Source organism: Sitophilus oryzae, unplaced genomic scaffold, assembly GCF_002938485.1.
Source record: "Sitophilus oryzae breed Bouriz unplaced genomic scaffold, Soryzae_2.0 scaffold_169_pilon_pilon, whole genome shotgun sequence".
NCBI classification, from domain to species: domain Eukaryota; kingdom Metazoa; phylum Arthropoda; class Insecta; order Coleoptera; family Curculionidae; genus Sitophilus; species Sitophilus oryzae.
The window spans coordinates 222,095-235,872 of NW_022146390.1; the positions used below are offsets into that span (position 1 = coordinate 222,095).

The window sequence follows — 13,778 nt, forward strand, 5'->3', positions numbered from 1 at the left end:
GGAAACGCAATAAAATCCAAAAAAAATTTATATAGGTCCCCCGCCCACTTCTGAACCATTATTCAGTTTAAAATAACAGTAAAATATTTTTAAAAATTTCAAAATACTTTTTTTTTTTTTTTTTATTGTTATAAAAAAATAATTGTGTAATACATAAGAAGAAAACTCTAAAGTGAGATGGGGTATATAAACACAGAGGTAGATTGACTCAAAGATAATCCTAAAAAGAGGTTGCCCCCCGGTTAAAAAAGATGTCGAACCCCCCCAAAAGATCAAAAAAAAAAATATTTTTTTTTTAAATTATATGCCTATCCTCTAGATTCTGATCAGGACGCATGAACCCACGACGCTTTTTCTGATCCACAGTACCCATCTTTATAAATATTCACTGTGGATCATAAGATAGCATCCTTTTATTCGTCAAATAAACGCAGATGCAGAAGGTTAAGGCGAGGAAGACCATGCGACGAGGGAAATAATATATATAAAGAGAGAGAGCAGAGACGTCATCCCACAAAATAATCTAGAGAGCCGGGAGCGGAACCCAAGAGGAAAGAGAGTAGTCAAAGGTGGGGAGAACGGATACCTTTTATTTCAGAGTAGCTTTAAGTTCCTAAACTACTTGGGGACTGCTGTAATTTATCCCCGAGTCTCACCGTGGATCTATCTTTCTCAAAATTGAGAAAGCTAGAAAAACTATATATACATTAATCGTCAGTCTATAAATCGAGAGGAGTACGAGTCTATATATCAGCTGAGCGAATACGAGGCGCGAGGTCAAAGGTGAGAGTTAAAGACGGGGGAGAGAGAGGGGGAGAAGAATTAAATTATATACACAGAAAAATAAACACGAAGATATACTAAGGAGACACACAGACTGGACCACCATTGATGATGTGACCAGTCGTTTCATCCACTTTCCCAGGTATGATACCTCTCTGACCTGTTGTAAGGGACATTCGAATTATCAACGGAGAACCATGTATCGTATGTAGGTCGAATCTCTGACCAATTCATTGTTTTCAATAAAAGCCTGTTCGACGGTATACAACTCCGGTAATATCGTTCTACGGTTCTAAATTTATCTATATCACGTTGCCTGTCTATGGATCTTTCCTGCCGGTGATCACCATAATCTTAACTATGCGATGTTTAGCGATGGGATGAAGTACTCCAGTGATAACCTCCTTGATAGGAGTTCCAGTACTTTCCTTTAGATGAGACGTAGTAATAATCTTCGGAGGAGATACGGATTTCAAGCTGGCAGCAGTGGCTTTTTGAATTTCCTTCTCAGAGGGTTGCTGAGAAGCAACAGGATCGATACTGGGTTCAGTAATATGGACTGAGACAGCACAGCCAAAATCTTTTTCAAGTTTCCCTGTTTTGGGATTAATAAATCCTCCTTTGAAAACCAATTCGCCAGTATTGGGTTCAATATGACCCACTCTAACGTCAGTTTTGCCAGATTTTGGATCAATAATAGTCAATGTTTCGCGAACCGGGTCTAGATGACCGTATTTCGTATAAATTTTATTTTTATCTGGATCATATAGACCTGGAGTGGAATCTGGATGAGCGTTCTTCGAATCTATTGTATTTTTCTTATTATCAACTTTACCAACGTAGGTTCTGATTTCGATTTCTGGATCAACTTCCGGTCCTACTTGAATCAACTGCACCATATTAGCATCAAGTTAGTTAGTTTTCGGGTCTATAACACCGCTAGATACGATGATATTATCGTCTTTGTCTACTTGAACCGGTCTTTCCTGGATTTTGCCAGTTTTGGGATCACGAGTATAGATGCGCATCAATTTCAAATTAATTGTACCAGGTTTGGTAATGATCTCACCAGTTTCAGGAATTTTTTTGCCATTAGTAACTTCAGTTCTGGAATTGGTAAGGCCTATCTTTCCGTTAGGATCTTTCCTAGCAGTAACACATGTAATAACCACAGCTGGATGTTGAGGATCGACTACATTGATCACTTGGGACAAGTTAGGGTCCACCTTAGCCGTCTTGGAATCCACGATATTATCACTGACGTATATTTGACCTGTGTTCTCATCAATCCTGATCGGTGTGACTGTAGTTTTACCAGATTTATCTTTTGCACGATTTTTTTATTTTTGTCATCAATTTTTTATATTTTGATTCAATAATACCACTAACTGGATCTATTGTAGCCGTCAACTTCTCTACAATGCCATTTTCGATATCAACCTTTCCAGTTTTAGGATCCTTCTTACTGGTAACCACCAGAACCTTAATAACTCGTTTTTTTGGCATGGGATGACTTGGTAAAGCATGTTTCACTGCTGCTCGATCATCCACCGGACTTCCGTAGTCTCCTACAACAGTTATAACCTGACCTAGGTTAGGATCTCTTTTACCTGTTCTAGGGTCAATGACTGGACCATTTGTGATCTGAATTTGACCAGAAATAGGATCGACGTGTCCTTGAACTGTCTCTTGTTTACCAGTTGCTGGGTCAGTAATAACTATAGTGCCTTTTCTAGAGACTATTAACCCATACTTTGAGTCAATCTCTCCCGAAGGATGTAATATCTCTCCCGAAGGATGTATAGTGCCTGCCCAAACCTTATTTCATTGATACCTTTTGTTTCTTTGCTGTTCCGCTTCTCCCGTCTTTGATCATATATATGCTTAGGTTTTTTTTATAGTTTATATTAGGGTAAACTAAGTTTAGAATTGTAGTTATGAATTTAAGAACACAGTACAATAAGTGAATGGATATAATATATTTTTTATGGATCTGGACTAGAACATTTTTGAAATGATTCCAGTATCCATTTGGGTACTAAAAACTATGATTTTGTATTGTATGAATTGTAGACGTGTGTTGTTAGTATTCAATAAACTATATATTATTATTATTATATACCGGCAGACTGATCCACGTGACGAGTCTCCAAGTCTAAGTGTCCAGTTTTGGGGTCTTTCTTCGCAGTAATGACCAGAAGTTTTATTACCTTATTTCTGTCTTTAGGAGATAGAGAATCTCGCACCGGAGGTTTCACTGGACTAACAGGAACGGATTTCTTAGTCCTGACGAGACTAGGATCACCTTCGGGGTTCTTTAGCTCGATTGCAATAGTTCTACTGAACGAATTGTCTATTTTGTTGGTCTTGGGGTTTACCAGGCCCTTGAATAAGACTTCTCCGGTGATAGAGTCATGCTGATCGTGCTTTATTTCAGTTTTTCCACTCTTGGGGTCTGTTACGCTGAGAGTTTCGTAAATGGGATCGTATACTCTGTATTTAGTGTACACTTTATTAGTAGCTGGATCGTAGAGTCCTAGTGATTTGTCGACTGAAGATGCTGATTTTGGATCAGAACAATTGGTTTACCGTGGGTGGTTTCTTTATGTGCTCTAGCCGGGTTTAACTGTCCAGTTCTCGGATCTCTTTTCGTTGTTACCGCTGTTACAGGAACGATACTATCTCCTTGATCTTTTTACTAAATAATCCACCAGCCGGCAAAACTGCTACGCCGCCTACAGGTTTCTTTTCTTTGTCCTTAGGTGATTTAATTTTGGTAGGTGTCTGGTTATCGACATCAATGATGTGCTCGGGAGGATGAGACATTGTATGGCGCTTGTTGGTGTCATTGTACTCATCTTCGGGTCTTAGACTCAGAGGGTCCATACTTCTAGATGTCAATCTCTTGCCTGTCAACGACCTTTCAAATTGAGGAGCAGGCCTGTCAATTGGTGTTTTTCTCGTCTCATAGTGAGTCCTACCTGAATATCTAAATTTCGATCCTAACCTAGGAAACAGCAAATTTTTCTGACTAATTTCAGGCGACATCAGTCTGAAGAAAGTATGGTGTTCCACGCAGGTTTTCCACAGTTTCTTAGCTGCGCGATGGTTGGCCAATTTGAAGCCAATCGTGGATTCAAACTGTTCGAACTCACCGGGACGTATTTTGATGTAAAAATTGTGTCTCTTATAGCTTATTTTCAAAATTTTCGGCCAGGCAAATCGGTTTATTCTAAGGCGGTCGCGGTAAACTAATAATCCAGAGGCACAAACACCAAGCATAATATCTACCCCTTCAGAATCTTTGGCAGGATGTCGATCAACCCCATACATGGCTAGTTTCTTAGCATTCTCCAAGTAATGCAGTTCTGCTTCGGCTGGAGTCTGACCTTTGTGTGTTTTATGAAGTTCACACACTTTAGCTTCTAGGTCTTCGTTTAGGGTGGGAGCCAACTTGAACTCTTTCAAGTAATCTTTGTTCATATTATCCGGATCGTAATCGCCCAATTCTGATTGGGCCAAATACGATCCAAGGAGGGCATGTGTGACAAATGAACAAGGCAGGCGTCCGCTAAGAATATCATTGCGGATTTGTAGACATAATTCGTACCTTGTAATATCTTCTTGTAATTGAGCTAGAGCTGGAGGATAGAACTTAACCTCAAATGTAAATCTCCAGGGCTCGTTTTTCAGAAATTTTGCTATCCTTTTATCTAATTCTAACCAATTTCTGGGATCATGTCTGTCAGCATACACCAAGCCAAAATAGTCTTTTTCTATTAAGTTGATGGCTTCGCACACTTTATCCAACAGGTGTCTGCTTTTTGATTTTCGATCGACATTAAGAGTTAGAACTGAAACATCCAACATGGTCACTTCAGTCCATTCAAATAGTCCATTTGTGCCACCCTTCAGATCCTTTGAGAGGGCCTGTTTTTGGCAGGTGACGCCTCAGCGTCTCCAGCCGTATTTTTTTCTTCAGGCATTCTTATTATCAGAAGTAATCCATTAAACGCTGTAAAGCTGTCCTGGATATGGATACGGCATACACATTCACAGACTAGCTGGGATGGGCCACACACATAAACAACACTAGCGATGACTTTGTTTTGCTTCTTGTTACCCTTTCGGTAGTCATATGTTAGGTGTTATTGCACCATACCAATTATCGAACCACAAACGAAACAATAACAACACTTGACCATCAATATACTCGTATTATAAACAAAGAAAAAGAAACGACAACAATATGCAGTTTGTGAGGGTTCGAGACCATAATATGTTTTATAATAACCTTGTTGGGTTTAACATTGAGAGAAAAAAATAAATATAGTATGTTTTATTCAATTGTTATATTGAATTATTATTTGAAAAAAAATATGTCCAATTTTGGAAAAAAAATGCAACTAATATATATTTATTGGGCATAGTCGAATATATATTTCAATTAGCCTTTTTTATACTAGAGAGAAATTTAAAATAATAATTTACTTTTAATAATATTAGTAAATAACTGAGAAAATGAAATATATTTAATTGAAATATATATTATGGATATCAAAAAACTCATAAGTTATGAATAAGATTAAAATTAAAATAAAATCTTAGCATTTCCGATCCTTGTATGTTTCAATATTACAATGCACACTCAATTAATTTTTAGGATGAAGAAAGAAAAAAGAATAAGAGGAAAAAATCTACATTTGATGTTGTCCTATTCATGACAGTAGAAAATTTGTTAGGATTTAGAAGAACGTAAATAAGTAATGTATATGTTAAATCCTTAAAAGGAAAACTGTTAAAATATTATTAAATTATGATATAAAATTATTTAATGTAAGTATTTAGGATTTTTCCCTAAGTGATTATTTGACATAGTTGTCATGGATAATAAACTCTGTATGCATTTATGTAATATTAAAATGAGAACTGAAACTGGACTGCTTTGACTAAAAAAAAAGAGACTGGCGCCTCCACCACATGTCGCGACCTAGCGGGGGGTTGTTTGTTTGCTAGGGTCGCTATACCAGGTCCTCTCTCTTAATCAAAACAACCATTAGATAAAATATGCATTTATTTAATATAAGGTTTACAGTGTATAACAATTTTGGGAAATGCCAAGACTCAATGTATGGTACACTCAAAATAAAAAAAAAACTTACAGGAACATGGTTCAACTGGTTCTGACTGGCCAACTACTAGCAATGCGACTCACATCGACGGATTAATTAACTAACTAACTCCCCCCTGTCCTCAGTACACCATTTTATATTTGTCCGCTCGTCCCAATTATCGGCGGGTACGTGCTCAAAAATCTCCTTTGTATATTTCCAGCACCGATGTTTAGTACGAGCTAGCCTTGAAACATCACGCTTACATCGACCTGATTTTAATTGTTTTAATTAACAATGTTTATTATAAGAACATATCTAGGTCAACGTATACATGAACGATTCCCTTGAATCTACATCAAATTGGTTTACTAGAATTATATTTTACATGATTTTTCCCAATTTGATGTAAACCCAAGTTGGCCTATATTTAAGTCTTGACAGTATGTTTCGCGTAAATTAATTTCGCCTTTTCTAACTTAAGTGGTAATATTAAATTTCTAAGTGTTATCACTTGGAGATCTTCTCCCTGGTGGCATCGAGTTTGAAGGACCTGGAATAGCATCCATGCCGTCAAGATTTTGGGCAGCATTGTCACCCTGTAACGAAGATTTTTTGTTACATTTTGGTTTACGTGCGCTTTGTTTATGATAAGTTCCTTTATCTGTCTGAATTTTAATATCAGTTTGATTGATGACGTTTGCTTTTTTATATTTGGGTAAATCTTTATTTCTAGATTTGGTTTTAATATAAGCCGTATCTGTTTTAGGGAAAGCAGGTTGATCAGACCTGTTCTGATTGATTTTTTCTTTCTTTTCCCGATTAGTTATAGCTATTTGTTTATAGAGTTGATCGGTACTTTCTTTGTGATTTTGTATATAATTTGAAATGATGGTATGATCGTTTAAATCAAACGGATTCAAATTGTTTATGTGTCCTTTAATTACTTCAAACGGGGTAAACTTTGTTACGGAATGTATTGAATTATTATAGCCTAGAAGTGCTCTTTTCATAAGTTGTTCTGACGTAAAATTATTATTTTGTTCTTTTAAACATCGATAATGTTCAATAATTGTCGAATGAAATCTTTCGACCGGGGAATTTGAGTTCGAATTCTTCGCGGTGGTATAATGTAATTCGATTTTTTAGAGTTTGCAAAAGTCTTCAAGATCTTTATTCTTAAATTCAGTGCCGTTATCGGTAGTAATTTTTAGAGGTAACCCGTGATGACTAATAAAATTAAAGAGATTTTCTATTACAACGGTTCCGGAGAGATGTGGCAACAAGTAGGCTTGTGCATATCTCGAAAAAGTGTCGATAATCGTTAGATAAATTTCATTTGAGATCTTAAATGTATCTATATGAATATGTTCGAATGGTCTTGAACTAGTTGGTGTTAAAGTAAATTTAATTACTGGAGGGTGTCTGTCGTATTTGTTTTTCTGACAAATCTCACAGTTATTAATATAATTTTCAATATCATCTCCCATTTTCGGCCAATAAAATTTTAAAGATAAAGATTGTTTCATTTCGGTTATACCGCGATGACATGTTTTTATTGTATGGTATAATTTTAATTTTTCTACTTGTTCCTCTTTTGTCTCAATATCTTCCAAAAATTTAGAACACTGAGTTAATCGATAAGACGAATTTTTGAGTAAATTTTGAATCGTTACTGCAAAATGTTTTGCAAATTCTGGGTCACGGAAAAATATCGCGTAATGTTGTTTTGGGTCCACAAATTCTTTTAATAATTTGACTATATTTGGAGTAGCGTTTCTGTTTGATATTGTGACGTATATACGAGTATAGTCGAAAGGTTTAGTGAAATTACATTTAATGTTTTCGATATCTCCGGTAGTTATTATCAATTGGTTTTTAAATGTGTTCATTGGTTTTTCTGATATCGATATGCCCATCACTGGATTTTCGGCTGAAGTATGTACAGTTTCGAGATCTGTTGATGTTTTCTCTACGTCAATTTGACGATTTGGGGGCCTAATTTGAATGTCTGAAATAATTTTGATTTTTGGTTGGTCTGAATCGATAGCCTTAAAGAGTAAGTTCTTCTCGTTTAAGTCTAGGTCTTGTAAAAAATCATTAATATCATTTTCAATGTCTCCGGAGTTGTTTGTTACAGACATAGTTTCAAGTGCATTCATATCACAAACTGGATTCTTATATTTAAATGGTATTTCGATGTTTTTACCAATAAGTTTCTTATTTATTAAATCAATATTTAAATTCATAGCAATTAAATCATTGAGTCCGATAACACCATGAAAATAGTCGTGAAAATCAAAAAGTATAAAACATAAATTATGGTTTAACCCAAATTCTTGGAAAAGTGGTAGTGTTGCTTCAAATTTTGTTTCTTTGGTGCCTACAGCTGTTCTAATTTTATTTGTTTGGTGATAAATACGATTAGGAAAATACTGTTCGATTATAGATGGTCTAATAATTGATTTACTACTTCCTGTGTCGATTAATAATCTATTATGAGGTTTGGAAAATTCTATATATGGCAAGGCATTATTAGAAGAAATATTAATTTCTATCAACTCTCTTGATTTGGTGGGCTCTCTATTTGAAAATTTTCATTATAACTTTCGGATTGTTCATTAGAGATATTATCATCAACATATGTTTGACAATATTGCTCGTCATTATAATCGTTATCTGATTGATTATATTCTTGATCGTAATAAGCTTGAGTGTAATCGATATCTGTTTGGTCAGAATTATTTTGAACATACTCGTTAGAAAATAATTCTTCGAAAACCAAATTCGGTTTATTGTCATACATTTGTTGTCGATTTCTAAAATTTTGATTTTGAAAACTACCCCTACTAGAATTTAAACTTGGGATTCGCGATGCGGTAGACATCGGTTCCGGTTTAGGAAGTTGACTTGCAGGTATCGGTTTAGGCTTAAAAACATTTTGTGGAGGCCCGAATACCTCTCGATTTGTAGGGAATCTTTGTGGTGGCATTGGCCTCGTTTGTATGTTTATAGGTTGAGAAGGCTATACATATTTTTGTTGTGAATTATTACCAAAATTATTTCCAAAATTGTTACCAAAGTTATTATTATGATTTTTCCTTGGATTATTACCAAAATTATAATTATTTGGATTATTTTGTGGATTAAACTGTGAAAAATTATTCGGATTATTATTAAAATTTCTCTGATTTTGTTGAGATGTATTTACCTGCGGGGGAGGTTGCGATTTAAATGATGCATTTATTTTTTGTGGTGGTGGAAAATTAGTATTCCCGTATAGGTGTTCAAAATTTTCGAATTTATTAACATATGCTAAGGCATCTTCTAGCGTTTTAGGCTTTCTCAGATGCATGTTATTCCGTAAAATATCTGAACATCCCGCAATAAATGTATTAAGGGCGGTTTTATCTAAATAGGTTATGTGACAGAGTTTCTGTTCATTTGTAATTGTAGTATCGTTGCTTATGCGCTGAACTACATTACTTCTTAATAATTGTAAACGGCTACCAAAATTTAAAAGTGATTCGTTTTTATATGGATGTGTCCTAGTTAATTCCTGCACGAGACAATCTAAATCTCGTCGATCGGCAAAACTTTGAATTAAAGCTGTTTTAAAAGAGGTCCAATCTGTCAATTCTGCGCGATTTCCTACCATAATTTCGGCTTTACCTATCAATTTTCCCTGAATACATTCAAATATATGGTCATTTAAACTTTTGTCCTTTAATGATTTATAGCTGTCAATAAAATTTTCGCATCTTAAAATACATTTATTAAGAGTATTTACATTTCCGTCATAAGGTTTAATGTTTTCGAGTTTGGATTTAAAAAGATCCCAATTTACTTGTTGTTGTTCATTCATTTTTGAAGGTGCAATTATTTTCTTATTAGAAATTTCTATCGATTTTTCTGATTTTGAAAATGATAGATTACTTAATTGATCTACAATATCATCAATTTTATTCATGAAGTAAAATTATTTATTTAAATCTACTAAAATAATTACTTTCTAAATTAACTTTCTTTATTTAGAAAACAAATAGAAAAGTGATTTTTTTGTATAGAAAATATTTAATTATTTTTTTGTTTCTTAAATCTACGTGTCGATAGACTGAATTAAATCTAAATTGTTCTCAATGAACTGCGAAAACTACGCGATGTACAGAACCTAACTATCCCGACCTAAAACATTAAGCAGAGGTTTGGAAGAGACAAAAAGGAATGGCACTTATTTTTTTCGTAGTCTCCAGTCCCTTCTCGAGTTCTCCGCTGTTGCTTTGGGGTTGATTCTGCTGCTGGACCGTTGGTTCTTCCCGGATTCGTGTTGAAGGGTTGAAAACCACAAGATGCAAAGTCCGATAGACACTTTCGTACCGAAAATTGTACCCGCACAAATCCTACCGACTGCGCCAGTTACATTTGAGTCCCACAAAAATGTATTTTTAAAAAACACAAATTTTGGAATAAACTTAAATTTATTTTACGGAACAGCAATTGAATGTTTCAAGTACAATAGCTAGACAAGAACTAAAACTAAAATCTACATTGATTTGTGAAGAAACCTCTTCTTATGGCAACTTGCTGAATTGCAGGTTCCCAGGCAAAAGTGCAGGTGCATCCTGCGGATGTCGTCCGTGAGAAGTGTATCTGTGTATTTCGACTGTCATAACTGGCGCTCTGTGCTCTCAGCTTCAATAGAACGAACATATTCTTTTTTTTCCAGAGATCTAGTAATTCATTAACTTTTTTTTGGTTTTGATTTGTAGGATCGAGTTTTACCATTTTGTTCGTCTTTTTATCTTGTAATAGATGGTTCATTTTGTTGTAATAATCTGATTCATTCATAACTAGTGTTTTATTTGTTTTGTCTGCTATATTACAATTTCAGGATGGTGTTTTATGAATCTCTTGGTTTTGTTTAGATTTTTTGGTTTAAGGATAATTTGTTTGATTTATTACTATTTTTAAGTTTGTTCTTAAAATTAGATATTATATTGGTTGATTTTGCTTCAATTTCGTCTTTTTTTGTTATTTGGGAGATGGCTTATACTATTCTTGATATTGGCTAATATGTTATGAGTTGGTATGGAATTTGCATTACTAATATCGACTGCATAATTAGGTCCCAAGTTCAATTTATGTTTAGCATAGTCAGGTAAATGTATGTTTGATACATTTTCAATCCAAAGTTCATTTGTTTTGTTTTTGTAATTTTTCTGAATTTTAATAAGGTTGGTAATTTTATTTTGATTGCGGTTCTTAATGTTTTCGAATATTTTTTCTGTTTTCAATGACACCTGATTTTTGAATTCCTTGAAATGATTCTCTGTCAATTTGTTTTTTATAAAATTATCATTTATACTAAGCTGATTGCAAAGAAATTTTATTTTGCAGTGTTGTGACCTATTTAGTGTATTGACCTATTGTATCATGTGTACAATCTCCTTTTAGTTCTTTATCCAAATTTCAAAAAATATTATGAAGAATATCATTTACAAAAATCAATATTATATAAAAGATTCTTTCCATTTTAAACAAAAAATTAAACATATTCAGGTTCCTGTTAATTATAATTTAATGATGTCACGTTATTATATAAAAGCATACCCATAAAATTAGCAACAAAGGCTATCAACAAAAAATGGAATGAAATAGAAAAATTCACAGATATACCAAGGGAAGAATTTATACATGCATGTGAACTAACATTAAACTCAACATATTTCCAATACAAAAACAATTTTTATAATTTAACTCTATAGTGTAATAGCCCAACTCGTTATGGAAAATCTGGAGGAATATGTCTTAAAAAATATTAAATTTGAAATACCGTTATACTATCGTTATGTAGATGATTGTATTATGCTTAAGAAAAAAATGAATACGTTCTGAAGGAATTTAATGCATTCGACAAACGAATTAAAACGAATCCAATTTACCATCGAAACACAAAAAGATAATTCAATCAGTTTTCTAAACACCATAATATACAATACCCAGGGAATGATTAAAAAAAGTCGCCTTGACTAGGATTCGAACCTGCCTTACTACGGCTCCAACGTAACGCTTTAACCCACGCGGCCACCGAGGACTTGAAAGAATCTATGTAAAATTCTTACTTAAAAGACAATGTTTAGTGAAAGTACTTTTTTATTTATAAACATTTATTTAATTCTGTTTTTAGTATTTGTTCTTATAGCGGCAACATAGATACATTATCTGTAAAAATTTCAACTGTCTAGCTATAACGGTTCATAAGATAGACCTTTGTGACAGACGGACAGACGGACGGACGGACGGACAGCGAAGTCTTAGTAATAGGTTTCCCGTTTTTACCCTTTGGGTACGGAACCCTAAAAAAGCAAAAGATGCACTAGTTTTAAATAATTACCCCACTCAACTTAATAAATAAAACATTCAAACAAAGAATTCACAAATATTATAATTCTGATACAAAAATTAAACAAAAAAATCTTACCAATACCGGCAATACCATCTACAGATATAAAATGCTAATGTTTATCTGAGTCGTCTCTACTGAAGTAACGACTTGCTCTAGAAAGTTGATTTTTTTACTAAAAGATAGCTAATTGGCTCTTCTAAAAACTGTCGTCGCCGGATTTTTTGTTTTTCATTTAATTAAGAAAAAAAAGAAAAAGTAGTTTTTTTTCTTGATGTCATGGCGGATGCGCCTAAATAAGACATCACCCTGCCGCCGAGCCGATGCGAACGCGAACGGTTGCAGTGTTGCCACTACCAAAATTTTATTTTTGGTAGACAACTTGGTCAAAATTCGGTAGAAATCGGTAGGTGGGATATTTGTGAGGTATTGATATTGTGGTGTCATTTTTGGTGTATAAAAAAGATACTTGAAAAATGCAAACAACACAATATCGTTTTAGTCCCCAAAAATCAGAATTTTTTCCTATGGACCCTCTTGCAAAGCCCCTCCAAATATAGGTATATTGCCTAAAATTATTCCAACATATTTTTGGATACCTACTTTTAAGAATTTTAATTTTAACCTAGGCACTTAATAATCGTTTAGCAACAGTCGAATACACTAGATACATAGATATTTTACTAAGTTTACTACTAATACAACTAATTTTTGGAAAATGGAGACTTTTTCATCCTTTTATCCTTAAAAAACACAACCTCTACTTAGTGTTCTTTATAGTTTTCAAAGATCGGGATTTCCTCCGGTAATGGAATAATTAGGGTTGTCAGGTAATCGAATACTTGGAATAATTAGGGTTGTCAGAAAAAAGGTAATCGCATTCTCTCTTTTTTTTAACCGTCAGATACCCCATCAGAGTTCTAGTAATCACAAATTTTAGTTTTAGCACAGTAGAGTTTTTATTTTATTTTTATGGTATAAAATTTCTTTACAGATGAGGAGTTAATTAAAGTTCCTCTTTTATTTTACCATAATAATATTTCTTTCATATTTGATTTATCTAAAGATGCATGTGAATATGTATTGCTAGTATTTTCTATTATAATATTTCTTTTCTTAGGTTTGAATTTAAATAATATGAACTTAATTATTTGCTATTGTAATTAACTGATTTAATTTCTCCTGTGTTAGATTTTGCGATATTTCATGTTTTAATATTTTCTTCATATTAGATGAACTTATATATATATATATATATATATATATATATATATATATATATATATATATATATATATATATATATATATATAGAATATATATATATATATATATATATATATATATATATATATATATATATATATATATATATATATATATATATATATATATACATATATATATTGTTGGATTCATATTTAATTTATTGATGAACTTATGCTACCCGTACTGGCCGAAGTGATCTCTCAAACACTATA

General features: G+C 33.4%; 1 protein-coding gene and 1 pseudogene across 1 annotated transcript in view; both read right to left on the minus strand.

Moving 5' to 3' along the window:
• Window positions 1-4,881, minus strand: part of LOC115881139 — a 12,540-nt pseudogene extending 7,659 nt beyond the window's left edge.
• The window catches only part of LOC115881121, a 34,679-nt gene extending 28,674 nt beyond the window's left edge, over window positions 1-6,005 (minus strand). Inside the window, exon 1 of the mRNA XM_030898500.1 lies at window positions 5,946-6,005. The gene's annotated coding sequence lies outside the window, so the exon portion shown is untranslated. The remainder of the gene's footprint in view (window positions 1-5,945) is intronic.
• Between the last annotated feature and the right edge of the window lie 7,773 nt (window positions 6,006-13,778).